Below are 15631 nucleotides of genomic sequence, written 5' to 3'. Positions count from 1 at the left end.
CCTGGACATCCAAGTAGATGAAGGATTCAGGGTGAACAGATTTGTATCCTGGCACCGGAGCAGATGATGGGTTTAGGGACTGCAGTGGTCCCTAAAGACCATTCCCTCTAGCATCCAAATTTCTAAAAATTAAAGCTTAATGGTTCCAATTCTTTATAAGGTTGTCCTTTCAGTGGGCAAAGCATTGACCAGTGGTCTCAGTCTTGCCAGCTGGCTTCAAGGGCTCTGCCCCCAACAGTTCCTCAGCATCCTTTCTTTTTCCATTCTCTTGAAGAAGGGATGCTCTGTTCACTTCACATGGGCTTAGATTTATGAGGTGCTGAGAAACAAGAGTGTGGGGCCCTTCAAGTTGTACTTCCAGATGTAATACTGCAAGTGAGCCAACACAGGATCTTAGCATTGGCTAACATGTTTGTTCTACAAAGCTTGTTACTGGATCCAAATGGATGCTCCAGTCAAAGCAAAAACAAAGCAACAACTAAAAACGTCTTCCCTCATTGCCCCCAAAATAGCCCAATCCTTTCTGAGTCCAGGCTCCTGAATGCACATGAAACTGTGTAGCCTTGGCTGGGGGGATCAGCACTCCCTCCTCAGCTGGAGGCTGCATTCAGAAAGAATGGATTTTTTCCGGCTTCTGATAGTCTGAGATATTGTGCCTGTCACTCAGAGGCTGAGCAAAATAGGGTTCAAAACAGAGAACAGAGACATATGAACAGATGCAAGACAGTGAGAAGAGTGTACCGAGTACGGAGACGAAAGAGATTGGTATCAAGCCTTATCCTGGGATGGGCCACTCTCTCTGTGTCTATAAGAAGCTCCTAGGCTATTTTAATTATAAATATTTATATCCATGGAAGCAAATTCAGAAGGATTTATATCCCAGGGGAGTGCAGATCAATAGATCTAAGCAAACCTCATCTCCAGGCTGACCACTTAACACTGTTATCACCGATTAGGGCTGCTTGGCCCTCTGGGGGGGTGTCAGTTCCCCTCTTGTCCTGCATAGGTCCACCCCATTCTTGGCCCCAAGAGGAAATCAATAATAGGATGCAGGGATCGATACACAGGACATCTGCTTGGCTGCAGTGGCTCACATTAGGATCGGAGTTTGGTTAGTCCTTGTCTATACCGCAAGCCCCTATTCTTTCCTCCAACCCCTCCATCCTTCCAGATCTGCTGGAGCATTCCAATTTTGATCTTTAGCTCATTCACTGAAATCGGCCCAGATACTGCTGACTCCCTTGAGCAAGAAATAAAGACTTGGTTAACATTTGCCTTACTTTCCAAAAGTAAAGAAACTTACCAGACCTCAAGGATTGAGTCAGAGTCCATTTCCTGGTTCATGGCCCGGGGCATGCTTTCTGCTGCTGACTCTCTAGCCACCAAGTACTGTCGGAGCAATTGGAGCTGGCTGGGTTACTGTTCCAGGTTTGCCTGCGTCTCCCTGTGCTTGGTTTGCAGTTGATAGATCCTCTGCTCCTGAAGCATCCAGCTATTGACCCGCCCAGGGAAAGAAAGAAAAAAAATGGAAAAAAAAAATCAATTAATACTAACCGGCTTAACAAAACCCTGCATAGCACAGGCCTGGAGCATACAGGGTAGGAGTTGGGATGGTCTCAGTGGCAACAATGAGTGTGGGGACAGGCTCAGCCAGCTAGAAAACCTGATGTTCCAGGGACAGGAAGCCAATATGGTAGGCGTGATCACACACACACACACACATATTCTCTCTCTCTCTCTCTCTCTCTCGGCAGCTTGGTCTGACATGCCCTAGTCTGAGAGCAAAGAGGACAGTGCAAGTAGTGCAAGTACATGTTCATTGTGAACTGGTGGAGGGTGACACGTTCACCAAAACAGAAGAAGGGCTGCAACGAAACTCATAGAACCAGCGGATATTTTTGTTTTCTGGGTTTTTTTTTTGGGGGGGGTGGGGGTGGAAGAGGAAGAGATATTGTTTTGTTCTGAAAAGATAATACCATTTACGTGTCGCAGGAGAGTTCCTGAGGTATTTCTTTGTGCGTCTCCCTATCACACCACTACATACAGACACACATGAAGCTCTTTTAAGGGGAACAAGAAAATGGGGGCACGCCATACCTCAGCTGCCAGGCCCTCTCTCTTCTGCAGGAGCTGGCTTTGAAGGCTCGGGATTTTTGCATCTTGCTGTTCCAGCTGTAAAGAGTTTACATAGGGAGGGAGCAAGGAAGGATCATGAATGTCAACCAATGAGCAATTAGCATGACAAGACTAAAGTATTGATCCACTAAAGCTCCCTGCACTGCTGTAGCCCCAGAGGGAGAGCGGCTCCCTTGTCACTAACTCTGATAGTGCATTTCGGAAGCCTGTATTGTAGGACTGGCTATTTTTTGTATCCCCAATCCCCTTCTCAGGGCAGGGGAGTATGGCACCTTCAGGCTGCCTATCTGCAGCTATCAGAGTAGTCTCCATCCCTGGGCAGAAAGCTGCAGAGAAGAGCATAAAGAATGTAAAGATTTTGGCTGTCCCACTTTATTCATTTTTTAAAAATGCAGCTCCCTCCTGATGGCACCAGGCATTTCTAAGTATTGATTGGAAAAGGGCTAGGGCGAAATCCTGGCCTGACAGCTGGGGCTGGAACTAGTGTGGTTTTCCCTTCTGCATGGTCAGAGGCAAAGTGACTTTCACAGTACCAACTTCCGGCCAATCCAAATACACACTTACTGTGCACATAGTACTCATTTTAGTCCGTAAGCGTCAAGAAGGGAGAGGGAAAGATGTTATTTCACTGAAGAGACAACTTTATTCCTAGGTGTAAGGCTATCATACATCGAAAGAGAAAATGAAGGAATTTTCAACTTAGCAGACACGGTGTTCAAATAACACTAGCCAGGTGAAATATTACCTCTGTAATGTTCTTCATTCTCGCCATTGTTTCCCTCCTTTGTTACTCTCAGCTATAGGCACACTCACCATTGATTCCCTCCTTTGTTACCCTCAGCTATAGGCACACTAACCTTTCATCATTTTTTCTACTTTTTCCCCTATCCATCCCATGTCTTCACAAATTTATTTCTTAAGTTGCCCTCCTAATTTCTTTTCATACCCTTCTTTAAGGACCCCCTAGCACTCCATCTCCTTCATGAAATCTCCCAAGCAGTGGTAATTATTCATTCCTGCATGAGCTTCTACTTTCGCCAAAAACTTCTCTAGCAGTGGGGATATCATAATGAACAATATGGCATGGTCAATATACTTTAAGATATGGTCACTATACTTAACATATGGTCATTATACTTAAAGATATGGTCATTATGGTCATTGTATTTAAAGAGCTTACAGACTAAATGAATAATGAGCCATTCATTGACAGCAAAACCATCCATCCATCCACCTCACTCACCCAACCACCCAGCCAGCCATCTATTCATTGATACACTCAATTTGTGCTTATCAAGAACTTCCTATTACCAGGAACTACTCTTTGCTAAAAATACGATGGTGTGGCAGAGACTTGAATGCCTGCTGATAATCATTTTCTCCTCTTCTTCCCAGGCTCACAGATAATCTATATTTCCCAGCTCTTTTACAATGGGGCCTTATGACTGAGCTCTGGCCAATGGAATGTAGGTGGGAGAGGTGCATGCCTGGCCTGGCTCGTAAAAACCTTCCTCATGGTCCTTCCTTCTCCTCCCTTCCAACGTGACTCTTGATGGTGACATGCTGAAGATGGGGGTGCAACCTGGGTCTTTGGGGATCCAGCTGGAGAAGAGTGCCCTGACCCACTTTGGAGTATGGTGAAAGGAATCCAATTTTAATGTTGTTAAACAGCTGAGATTTTAGGATTGTTTATGTTAGTGTGAGTGTAGAAGCTAATGTTACTTTTACTGACTAACAAAAACACAAAGCAAAAACAGATATGGCCCCTGCCTTCACAGAGCCTGAAGCCCAGTGGGTGAAAGAGATATTAATAAGATAACTACAAAAATAAAAGTAAAAACACAATTGTGATAAGTATAATAAAGGATAGGTATCTGAGGAAACAAACACATGAGCCAGAGGAAACTCAACCTAGACAACTGCCATGATGCAATTATGTTGAGATATGAAGGGTGAGTCCTGAGAGAACACAGGGGTGTCCCACTAAGAAGGAACAGAATGTGGGAAGTTGATATGGTAAGGAGGAGTAAGGTACAGTTCAGAAACCAAAAAACACCAGTATGAGTAGAACACAGAGAATGAGAAGGATATGATGCAACGTGAGACTGGAGAAACAGGTATGGACCCATCCATTCAAGGCCTTATAGATTATAGATTTCAGTGTCTGTCCTAAGATCAATGGGGAGCCATTCAAGAGTTTTATGCAAGGCTGGTGACAAAATCTTGTATTTTAGACAGGTCTCTTTGGCTGCAAGCATGAAGAATGAATTGGTAGTTCTATTTCCAGCCATATGGTGGGTAGGCCAGATAACTCAAAACCCCTTCCACCAGAAAGTTAAGATATTTTGAATAAAATGGAACACACATTAAGTATAGGGCTAAGCTTGCAAGTAGAAAACTCCCCAAATGCCAGGTACAAAGAGGGAACTGAAACAAAATCAGTAAGCTGTGGGACGTGTACCTGCCTTGAGGAGCACTGCCCAGGCTCAGTGACTACAGGGATTAGGTTTTAGTACTCACATGGGGACAAGGGTCCATAAAAATTAGCAAGGGGAAACTGAATCCTCACATAAAGCTAGACCCTTAAAAAGATGGCCTAAGGGGGAAAAATCCATCTATTGTCACAACAATGCTTGTCTTTTCATGGTGCATAGGAAGGAAACAAGTGTCCTTTGAGAATCTGTGACTATGCTTTACAAGGTAAGGGGATTTATAGTTACTATCTACCAAATTGAGAAACCTCTAAGCTGAAAAATTAAAATCAAACTTAGTCTCAGGCCAGGAATATCCCTGTGGCATTTGGCAGGAGCAAATCCAACATGCTCTGGAGAGCCACACTTTCACACAGGGCACCTAGAATTCCTGTAAATAAAGCCCTGCTGAGGATGTACCCACACATTACAAACTAAAGACCAAGAGTGAATGTAGATAAAGCAAATAGAAGATTTATACCTTTGAGAACTTCAGGTGATAGAACAAGCTGGTAGAGACTGCAAATAAGTATGCTTAAAATGATTAAAGACATAAAGGAAAGTGTCATGTAAAAATAGCAAAGCATTTCGGAAAAAAAAAAAAAGAGAATAAACTAGAGGAGGATAAAAGTCATGCATTCAGATCAAGAATGCAACTTTAGGCCAGGCATGGTGGCTCACACCTGTAACTCTAGCACTTTGGGAGGCAAAGGTGGGAGGATCACTTGAGGCTAGGAATTTGAGACCAGCCTAGGCAACATAGTGAGACCCTATCTCTAAAAAAAATAAAAAAATAAAAAATAAAAAAATTACCTGGGTTTGGGGGTGCACCTCTGTAGTCCCATCTACTCAGGAAGCTGAGAGGGGAGGAGTGCTTGAGCCTAGGATGTTGAGATTGCTGTGAGCTATGATCATGCCACTGCACTCCAGCCTGGGCGACAGAGCGAGACCTCCATCTCAAAAAGAATACAACTTCTTCCCAAATGTGCAGGACTCCTGGTATGATATCAGGATTTAGGAAGCAATCATACTTTTTTCTTTTCTCTCTTTCTGTTAAATATGTTATTTATATGGGACAAATCTCTCACTTGTTCTGTCAGTGACATCAAATATATAAGGGCATAATGACGGCTCCAAAGCAAGAAACATTTTCCATATTTAAAACTGATGATCAGTTCATAAGACATTCTCTCTGTTATGATTGTTCCAATGTCTCATAAAGGAAAATATCATCTCAGTGTGATTTCTTTGCTTCTTTGCACTGTTCAGCTCAATGTTCTCTCTCCAGCTGGGCACAAATTGAGGACACTGGCCTTTTCAATGGTGGACAAAAAGCCATAATGGGAGGGAGGTGGCAAGCATCAAAGGAAAGCTCAAAATAAGGAAGGCTCGTTATTTTATCAGAAACTAGTTTTTCTTGTTAATGTTTCAAAAATTATTCTCATGCCTCACAAAATAACTGAGAATAAGTAATGTACTGACATTAAGAGTTACCCAGTCAGCCTGAGCTGGTGCTCTGGATGAACCAAATGCTAGGATATTTCTTTACGGAACCAGGCTAAAGTTGTAGTGAGGGTTTTTGGTAGTGGAGAGACTTAGATGGAACTAGATGATTCCAAGCTCAGCTGGAATCAGGTCAATTTCATTCACTTGTGTCTTGTGAGACATTTATCATCATCACCATCATCATTATCTTTTATTGAAGTTCAACTATCTGCCAGACCACATGTTATTTCATCTTATTGTCAGAAAACCTCTGCAGAGTGGGCACTAATATCCCCACTTCTTGGATGAAAGATACAGAAAAATGAAATGACCCAAATATTCTCATCTTATATTAGAACCAGGGATGGGATAAATGCCCTTAGCCCTCCTTAGCAGGTTTAAATAGAGACAAAGTCATTCAGAGCCCTAAGAAGAGCAGGTGCCAACAGAGAACTTCTTTCTTTGCATGGCTTCAAAGCAAGTTGTTCTAAGCAGCCAAAATGAGGTAACTGAGCTCAACCACATTCATCTGTCTTCCAGCAGTGAATGCAAATTTACCAGGTAGGAGACAGATACTTGAGACAACAACGATTTGCAAAATTTGGTGTATCCAGTGGGGCTGCTTTCAATCAGGGCTGCTGATGAAAAGGTCAGGTTATCTGAGCCCCACTTATTTCTTCCCCACCCTAACATCCCACCTGTCCACAGAATCTGCTTGTTGTTCCTTCAGATGTGTCCTGGTCTATTCACACCCCACCACCCCAAGACCATCCTGTTCCAAGCCACCATCAATCATAGCATGCCCCAGAAGCCTGCTAAAGGGCCTTCCTGCCTCCACTTTGCACCTTACAATCAGCCCTCCCCACAGCAGCCAACTCCATCTTTTACAATGAAATCAGATAATGCCACTCCCTCACTAAAAACCCTCCAAAGGCTTCCCATTGCACTTTGACTAAAATCCCACCTCTTTGTCAAGGTCTACCCAGCAAGGTCTACCCCACCTCTTGTCCTTTAGGTGTTTGCTCAAATACCATCTTCTCAGAGACTACGCACCTCAGAGGCAGTCCCCATCACCTTACCCTGTATGTTATCTTGCTTTTGAACAGTAGATCTCAATGACCACGCACAGTGCCAAGCACAAGGACACTAAGAAATATTTATAAGAATGAATAAGTGAATTCCATATCTTCATTGACATCCATGACTTCTAAGACAGAAGAAGTGAGACACCTGAGGACTAAGAAAACTTACTATTAATTGGTCTCCCCTGGAAAGAAAGTATTTGACCTGTTGTCTCAAGATAGATAATTTATGTAAGGAAATCAGAATAAATATTATTTTTTATGTGTAACTATGGGTAAAATTCGACTGATAAAAATAGAAGTCTGTACCAGTAACTATTTGAGCTTACTATTTATGAAGTTGCAGTATTTATAATTACGTTTACATCAATATAGTATTTTCTACTTTCAAAAGCACTTGATTATGTATTAACTCATCTTTTTTCAAAGCAACTTTATGAAGGATACAGGTATTATTCTCTGCATTTTACCGATTTTAAAAAGTGCTAACAGCACTATAGCCAGTGAGTATCAGGTCACAATATGGCCTGGCAAACCTGAAGGCCCAAAGACTAACCTTATGAGGATATTTTCACTTATGTCACACTGGGAAAAGGACAGATAGGATACACAGAGGAAAGACTTTTGTTTAGGATGGTATATGATATTTCTGTAGGGTGGTGTATTTGCTTCCTAGGGTTGTCATAACAAATTACCGCAAACTGGATGGCTTAAAACAACAGAAATGTGTTTTCTTACAGTTTTAGAGGCTAGATGTCCAAAATCAAGGTGTTGGCAGAGCTATGCTCTCTCTGAAGGCTTTAGGGGAGGATTTTTCCCTGCCTCTTCCGTCTTCTGGTGGCTCCTGAAATTCTTGGCATTTCTTGGCTTGTGGCAACATCACTGTAGTCTCTGCGTGTCCTTTCTTCTTCTTATAAGGATACCAGCAGTCAGATCTAGGACCCATCCAAATCCAGTATGACCTCATCTTAACCAATTACATCTGCAAAGACCAAATAAGATCACATTCTGAGATTCTGGGTGGACAAGAATTTTGGGGGGACATTATTCAACTCACTACAGATGGGCAGTATGAAACTGTAAACATCACCTTTCTGTTCATCCTCAGTTTCTGTGTGTTCTTTAAAAGAACAGGGATCCTATATATTTTCTCCTTGCATTTTGTTCTCTCCCCTGCCTGTGACTCATACCCACTGGCTCTTATTCCAGTCTCTTCCCCTTCCAGTAATATTTCTGTAACATTCTGTATGGATGAATCACACACACAAGCACATTATGAATCCATGCAACCAGTACAACTTGGTTTTCATTAGAAACTTTTCTAGGATATGGATTCCAATGATGTTCCAAAAATCAGATAATTAAATTCTAGCTAGAAGCATAATAGCTCTTAGGCAGAAGAGCAGCCAGTGATTCCAGGCTGTGGTAAAGGAAGGCTGGAGGAACAGTTCATCAATAGCTGAGTCATAGGGTTCCTATTAATAGTCATATAACTATGATCGTTTCAATATAGCATTTAAGGTTTATAGTCTTTATGATAGTCTTTCTCATGCCAAAGGAAAGTATACTTAAAAGATAATGACTTATTTTAGAATCTCTTAGTACTAATCCGTTCTGAGCTCCATTTCACAAGCTCTATTTCAAGTGAATGTTTACATAGTGTTCGTAGCTATGGTCTTCATATTGTAGCATCATATGTTCATAGGTATTGTGGTCTTTGACAATCTCTCCTGTTATCTGTTTCATTTTCCTTCCCTGGTTACAAGGAAAACTCATACCTATAAATAATCATTTATGTTTTCTTTTCTCTGCTTGCAGTTTTGACTAACTTATAGTCTCACTGAATATGGCTCTATTCAGTTCCTACTGATATGAAGAGACTATCGCTAAAGACTTTTTTTAACCTATCAGAGGAAGTTCCTGGATCTCTGGCCCTAAAATCCTGTCTCCATTTATTCTTGAAGAAAAAAATTAGAAAGAAAACATGATATTATGCCTTGCACATAGTAGGAATTCAATCAATATTTATTTCATTTGGAAATTGACAGCAATATTTTGATTTAAGTTGTACTAGATGAATAAATACAAATGGCATTCACTTGATGACGGCAAAATGGTGCCGGGACAACATCCAACAATGCACCAAATGCTCCAAAATAAATTCAGATGAATAAAAATACTACAAATAGGCCCATAAAATTACTAGAAGAAAGAATGAGAGAACTTTTTAAAATTATGTTGGAGAGAAGTCTTTTCTAAATATAACACACAACCCAGAAGTCAAAACATAAGGATTTATAAATTCATCATCATCATAAAACTAAAACAAATTTCTATATGAAAAAATCATCATAAGTAAACAGAAAAATGACAAACCAGGAAAAGTTTATAATTCATATAACAGACAAAGGGCTAATTTCTATAATATATGTATAAGAAGCTCCTATAAATCAATATATAAAAGTCTAATAACCTAATGGAAAGCAGGGAAATAGTTCATAGGAAAAGAAATAAAATTACTTTTAATCATATTAAGGAAACAATCTCACTCACAGTAAGAGAAACACAAATTAACTCCACACTGAGATACCGTTTTATATTTAATATATTTGCAAAACCCCCAAACTATTGATAATACAATGTACTTGTGAAGGTGCGGTAAAATAGGTTTATTTCATACACTGATGGTGGAAATGGAAAGTGGCACAAACTCTATGGAATGCAATTTTCCAAGACCCACTAAAATTACATGCAGCTACCCTTTTACCTAGCAAGTCCAGTTCTATGAATTTATCCTACAGATATGCCTGCACACATGTGAAATGGCACATGTAGAAGGCTATTCATTGCAGTTTTGTAATGAAAAAAGATTAGAAACTACCTAAATGGCCATCAGTAGGATGCTGGTTACATTAACAATGGTTTGTCCACACAATGGGATATCATGAAGCTATGAAAACACTGAGTATTCTCCTAAACAGAAATTCTTTCTTTGTAACCACTGCAGGAAAATAAAATAATGACAGGAGGGGTCCAGAAAGGTCTTAATATCTATGAACATAATACATTGTAAAATGAAAAAAAAAAAAGGTGGAGAACAGGTTGTGTAGTATGCTGTTTGTGTAAAACTGGACAGAGGAGCATACAAATGTATTAGTATTTGCTCGTATATGTATGGAATATCTAAAAGACTACACAAAAACTGACAACATGCCTTGCCTTTGGGAAAGGGAATAAGGTGGGTAGAAACAGAGAGGATTTTCACTGTGATCCTTTTGTACTTTGGTTTTTGAACACTAAGGATATATTCTCTATTTAATAAACAAATATATTTTAAAAATAGCTCTTACACATAGACATACCCATAACCACACATACATCCAGATCAAACTTCATTTGCTAATCAGACCTCAGACTCAGAAAGATGAATAAATCCTTGGCAAGTGAGGTTCTCGGCAACATTATCAGGTTACTGGGCTTTGGGAATTACTGACATATTGACACCTGTGCTATAATTAGGGTAAATGGAACTCACCAGTCAAACATACTCGTCTTCTGAATTCCTAGCACATGCCAGGCACATTTGTTGAATTCAAAAACAAAAAAAATGCAGGATAAAATACAGTTTTAACAGCAAATGGCCTTTGTGGATAATCCCAAACTATTAGTAAAGTAAAAATAATCATAGTTGTTATGCCCAAAAAGTCTGGAGACTTGACTTCCAACACTGGGCTGTCAGTTCACTGCATTACTAGTAAATAGGGAGTCTGGACTAGATCATTTCTAATGCTCCCCCCAATTACATTTCTCCTTGAAGTATCCTAATTGCAGCATTCTTTACAAGAGCGAATGACCAATCTCTTCATATAGGGTTATGTCTAGGTCTTCAGCTTCTCAGACCTGGAAAGACCTCAGTGTGTTCCCTAGGATCTCAGTCTGACACCTTTCCTCTTTGCCTTCAAATAGACACAAGTCTTCCTGTTACCCCAAAAAACCTTCTCTTGAGCCAATGGTCCACTTTGCTATCCTTCTATATTGCTCTTCCGTTTCTCTGTCAAATTTCTCAAGTATGGGAATTATACTTGCTTCTCCCATGATTTAAACTGACTGATACTTCCATCTGTCTCTCTCCCTTATTGAGGTAAAATTCGCATAAGATACAATTAACCATTTTAATGTACAATTTAGGGGAATTAGTACATTCACAATGTTGTCCAGTTATCACCTCTATCTAGTTCCAAAACATTTCATCATCCTTCAAAGGAGGCCTTGCACCTATTAAGCAGTCATTCTCTGTTTCCTCCTCCCCCCAGACACTGGCAACCACTAATCTACTTTCTGTCTTTATGGATTTGCCTATTCTGTATATTTCATATAAATGGAATCATACATATGCAACCCTTGGTGTCTGGATCCTTTTGAGGTTCATCCATATTATAACAGGGGTGTCCAATCTTTTGGCTTCCCTGGGCCACACTGGAAGAAGAATTGTCTTGGGCTACACACAAAATACACTAACCCTAACGATAGCTGATAAGCTAAAAAAAAAATTGCAAAAAAACTCATAATGTTTTAAGAAGTTCACGAATTTGTGTTGGACCACATTCAAAGCCATCCTGGGCCACATGCGGTCTGCAGGTTGCATATTGGACAAGCTTGTGAGGACTTCTTTCTTTTTCATGGCTGAATAGTTCATTGAACAGATGTACTACATTTTGTTTACCCATTCATTCCATTGATGGGCATCTGGGTTGTTTCCACCTTTTGGCCATTGCAAATAGTGCTGCTATGAACATTTGTGTACACATATTTGGTAAATCTGTTTTCAATTATTTGGGGTATATACCTAAGGAAGGGGATTTCTGGGTCACATGGTAATCCTATGTTTAACTTTTTGAAAACTTTTTGTGTCTCTTTTTGAAGCAGTTTTCTCAGGCTCAGGGTGCAGACATTCATGACAGGCTCTTTCAATCAACAGATATTTATTAAGTGTCTACCAAGGAACAGGCCCTTTGCTCAGATGTTGGGGGATTCAAAGGTGAGCAAGATAGTCTCTTCATTGAAGGGCCTCAGGGTCTGGCAAAAAGAAGTAGATGGGGAAAAAATAAAACACAAACAGGGTCATGTGTTTCCAACAACAAAAACCCTCCAGAGACTTACCATGGCAACCATAAGAAAACCTAAATTCCTTACTAGAGCCCTCAAGGCTCTGTCTATGCAGGTGACCTTATGCAGTCTTCACGTGGGAAAAACTCTGCTTGCTCACTGCTGTACCTTAGAACCTAGAAGAGTAGCCCCTTCATGAATATTTGTAAAACATAAATCAATACAGAAATAGGTGAATGCCCCTCTGTTCTCCCCCTTGGCCTCTAGGCTCTAGCCTTTGTTCTGTGCCTTGAATGTGCCAACTCATTCCTTTCTCAGGGCCTTTGCACATGTTGGTCCTTCTATTTGGAATGCTGGTCCCCAGATCTTCACATGGCTGTTTCCTTCTCATCATTCAGGGCCCCCTGACCACCTTAGCTCAGAGACACATCTAACTTCATGCACTTAAACATTATCCCATCTTATTTTTTTCACTGAACTTATCCATTCCTGAACATGCTTATTTCTTACTCTCTCTCCAAATTTAGCTCCTGTTTATATCATTTGCTGCTACATCACCTATACCTGGCACATATTAGGTGATTAATAAATATTTGCTGACTGATGAATAATTGCACTACAGTGGTGTCAGATGCTTACATTATGGTATGTACAAAGCCCAGTGTTGGCTCCAAGGAGGGGGTGAGCCAGGAGGAATCCTGGGAACTGAACTTCCAGTTTTCTACCTCTGTGTCCACCTTCAAAGCTTCTCCAATTATCTCTATGCCCCAAACACACCTCTGTCCCATGCATACTCCTATATTTCTGACTACTTACTGGACATTTCCAAATTATCATTCCCTAGCCCCAACAAACTGAATTTTTTCCTGCAAACTTAGGATCTGATGGCCTGCTTTGATATTTTTTTCAGCTGTGACATCAAACCATCAAAACACCAGTTCCAAAATAACTTAAAGAGTATGATTGGATTGTTTGTAACACAAAGGATAAATACTTTAGGGGATGGATACCCCATTCCCCATGACATGTTTATTTCATATTGCATGTCTGTATCAAAACAGCCCATATATCCCATACATACATACACCTACTACATACCCACAAAAATTAAAAAAAAATTAAAACTAGAAAAACAACAAAACTCCAAAACTATCAGTTCCTTCAATACTTCTAGTCTTATCTTCCATTCCCCAAGAGAACCAATAGAGTTAGCCAGATCCCAAACACACTAGAAATGGCATGTTGTGATTTCCAAGTATGGCCTTTCCCTTGCCATTGCCTACCCAAAGTTTTCTAACACCTATATGGGGCCTTAACTAACTGTTCCAGTCCACATTTATTTGGCCTTCATGGGACCTCCTAAAGCCCATAATATCTGTGCCTTTCATTTTGGTATTTAATAAACATGACCTTGTTTAAATAGAAATATTTCACTCATTTACTCCAAAGAACAGAAAATTCTTGAAATATAGGCTGTTTAAAAATCTCCTTAATAATATCGACAGCCTCTCACATAGAGCTATATGCACACAGTACACACATAGGCAGTATCTTAATGAGTAAACAAATATGAATATTGAGAAACAATGAGAAAATTAATCATGGTGAGGAGAAGATTTCCAGAGAGGCTAAAAGTAGAGATGACTTGTATCTTTGCTTTCTATAAATCCTTCTTGTAGTAGTTCTCAATCCTGACTCCATGTTAGAACCACGAGGAAATCTTTACCAGTGGTAGGGCCCTATTCCTAGAGATTCTGATTTAGCTGGTTTTGTTTGGAGCTCTGGAGTTTTTTTCCAGACGCCATCATGATTTATAAAATGTTAATTATATATTTCCATGGGTGCTTTCTTTTTTCTTGAGTTTGTGGGTTTTATGTATGACAAACTATATGTCTGCCACAGTAAAGCAGGGGTACTAACGAAATGTGAACTTTCAGTTTAGAATAACCTCAAGATGAAGTGTTTGGGGAAAACAGTGCTATGGTCTGAATATGTGTGTCACTCTAAAATTCGTGTGGGGAGCTGGGGCCTTTGAGAGGTGATTAGGTCATGAGGGCAGAACGCTCACAAATGGGATTAAAGACCTAATAACAGAGGCCCCAGAGAGCTGCCTTGCCCCTTCCACTATGTGAAGACACAGTGAGAAGGTACCACCTATGAACCAGGAAACATGCCTTCACCAGAATCTGCTGACTGAATCTGCTGACACTGAATTTGCTGACATTTTGATCTTGGACTTCCCAGCCTCCAGAATTACGAGAAATAAATTGCTGTTGTTTATAAGCTACTCTGTTTATGGTATCTCGTTATAACGGCCCAAATGGACTAAGACAGGGAATAAAATATCTGCCGATAATATTGAAACTAAACATACAGAAGAGGTGGCAGACACTATTTGTTTGTCATTCAACAACCATTACAGCTCTTCTTTTTTGCTAAAAAAACTCGGACTTTGTTCAAATGGTAATGTGTCCAGCCTCAGGGGATGGATCACAATTGGCCTGGGACCATTTGGCAATCTATGCCTCTTTGTTTGATACTTACCTTTCTAGCTCCTTGAAGCTAAGGTAACCATGTGACAGAGTCCCTGCCAATGATATTTATGGGTAAGTCTATTGACTTACTGGGAAATAGTTTGCTTTCAAAAAATGAGGCTGGGCTTGTGTATGTCTTGTTTCCCTTCCTGATTAGAGACTTCATCAGCATTACCAAAAGTAAAAGCACAGGGACAAAAAGCCAATATACTGAAGATAACATGACAGAAGGAGGAAAAGGTTTTGAGCTCCTGATAATATTGTTGTGTCTCTGGAACTACCAACCTTCTAACATCTTACTATCTGAGATTCAATGTCTTTATTACATACTCAACTAATAGATGTTAAGTTTTCTGTTATTTTCTGCGAAAAGCATTCTCAACTGTCTGAGTATGCTCATGCAAAATACCATAAGCAAAATACCATAAACCGGGTGGCTTATACAACAGAAATTTTCTCACAGTTCTGGAGGCTAGAATTCCAAGATCAAAGTTCAGTAGGGTTGGTTCCCAGTGAGGACATCCTCATTTGCAGACGGCCGCCTTCTCCACTGAGTCCTCACATGGTCTTTCCTCAGTACATGCCTGTGCATCAGGAAAGAACGGAAAGAGCAAGCTTTCCGAGGTCTTTTTTTTTTTATAAGGACATGAATCCTATAATGAGGGTCCCAACCACATGACCTCATCTACTCCTGATTACTTCCTAAATGCCCTATTTTCAAGTACCATTAAATTGAGGCTTAAGGCTTCAACATATAAGTTTTTTAGGGGACACAATCAGTCCCTATACCAACTAATACAAAATTGCCCTGTTCACA

The 15631-nt window shown here is 40.3% G+C and overlaps 1 protein-coding gene across 4 annotated transcripts in view; it reads right to left on the bottom strand.

The window, feature by feature from the left end:
* The window catches only part of PMFBP1 (polyamine modulated factor 1 binding protein 1), a 556696-nt gene that overhangs the window by 173671 nt on the left and 367394 nt on the right, over positions 1-15631 (bottom strand). For all 4 annotated transcript variants that reach the window (XM_063717359.1, XM_063717360.1, XM_054534056.2 and 1 more), the window contains 4 exons: positions 7913-8156; positions 7172-7329; positions 2098-2172; positions 1304-1492 (listed from right to left, as the gene is read on the bottom strand). The gene's annotated coding sequence lies outside the window, so the exon portion shown is untranslated. Of the gene's footprint in view, positions 1-1303; positions 1493-2097; positions 2173-7171; positions 7330-7912; positions 8157-15631 lie in introns of those variants that run through there.

This window comes from Pongo abelii, chromosome 18 (assembly GCF_028885655.2).
Source record: "Pongo abelii isolate AG06213 chromosome 18, NHGRI_mPonAbe1-v2.0_pri, whole genome shotgun sequence".
Taxonomy (NCBI): Eukaryota; Metazoa; Chordata; class Mammalia; order Primates; family Hominidae; genus Pongo; species Pongo abelii.
This window is presented reverse-complemented; position numbering and strand designations above follow the sequence as displayed.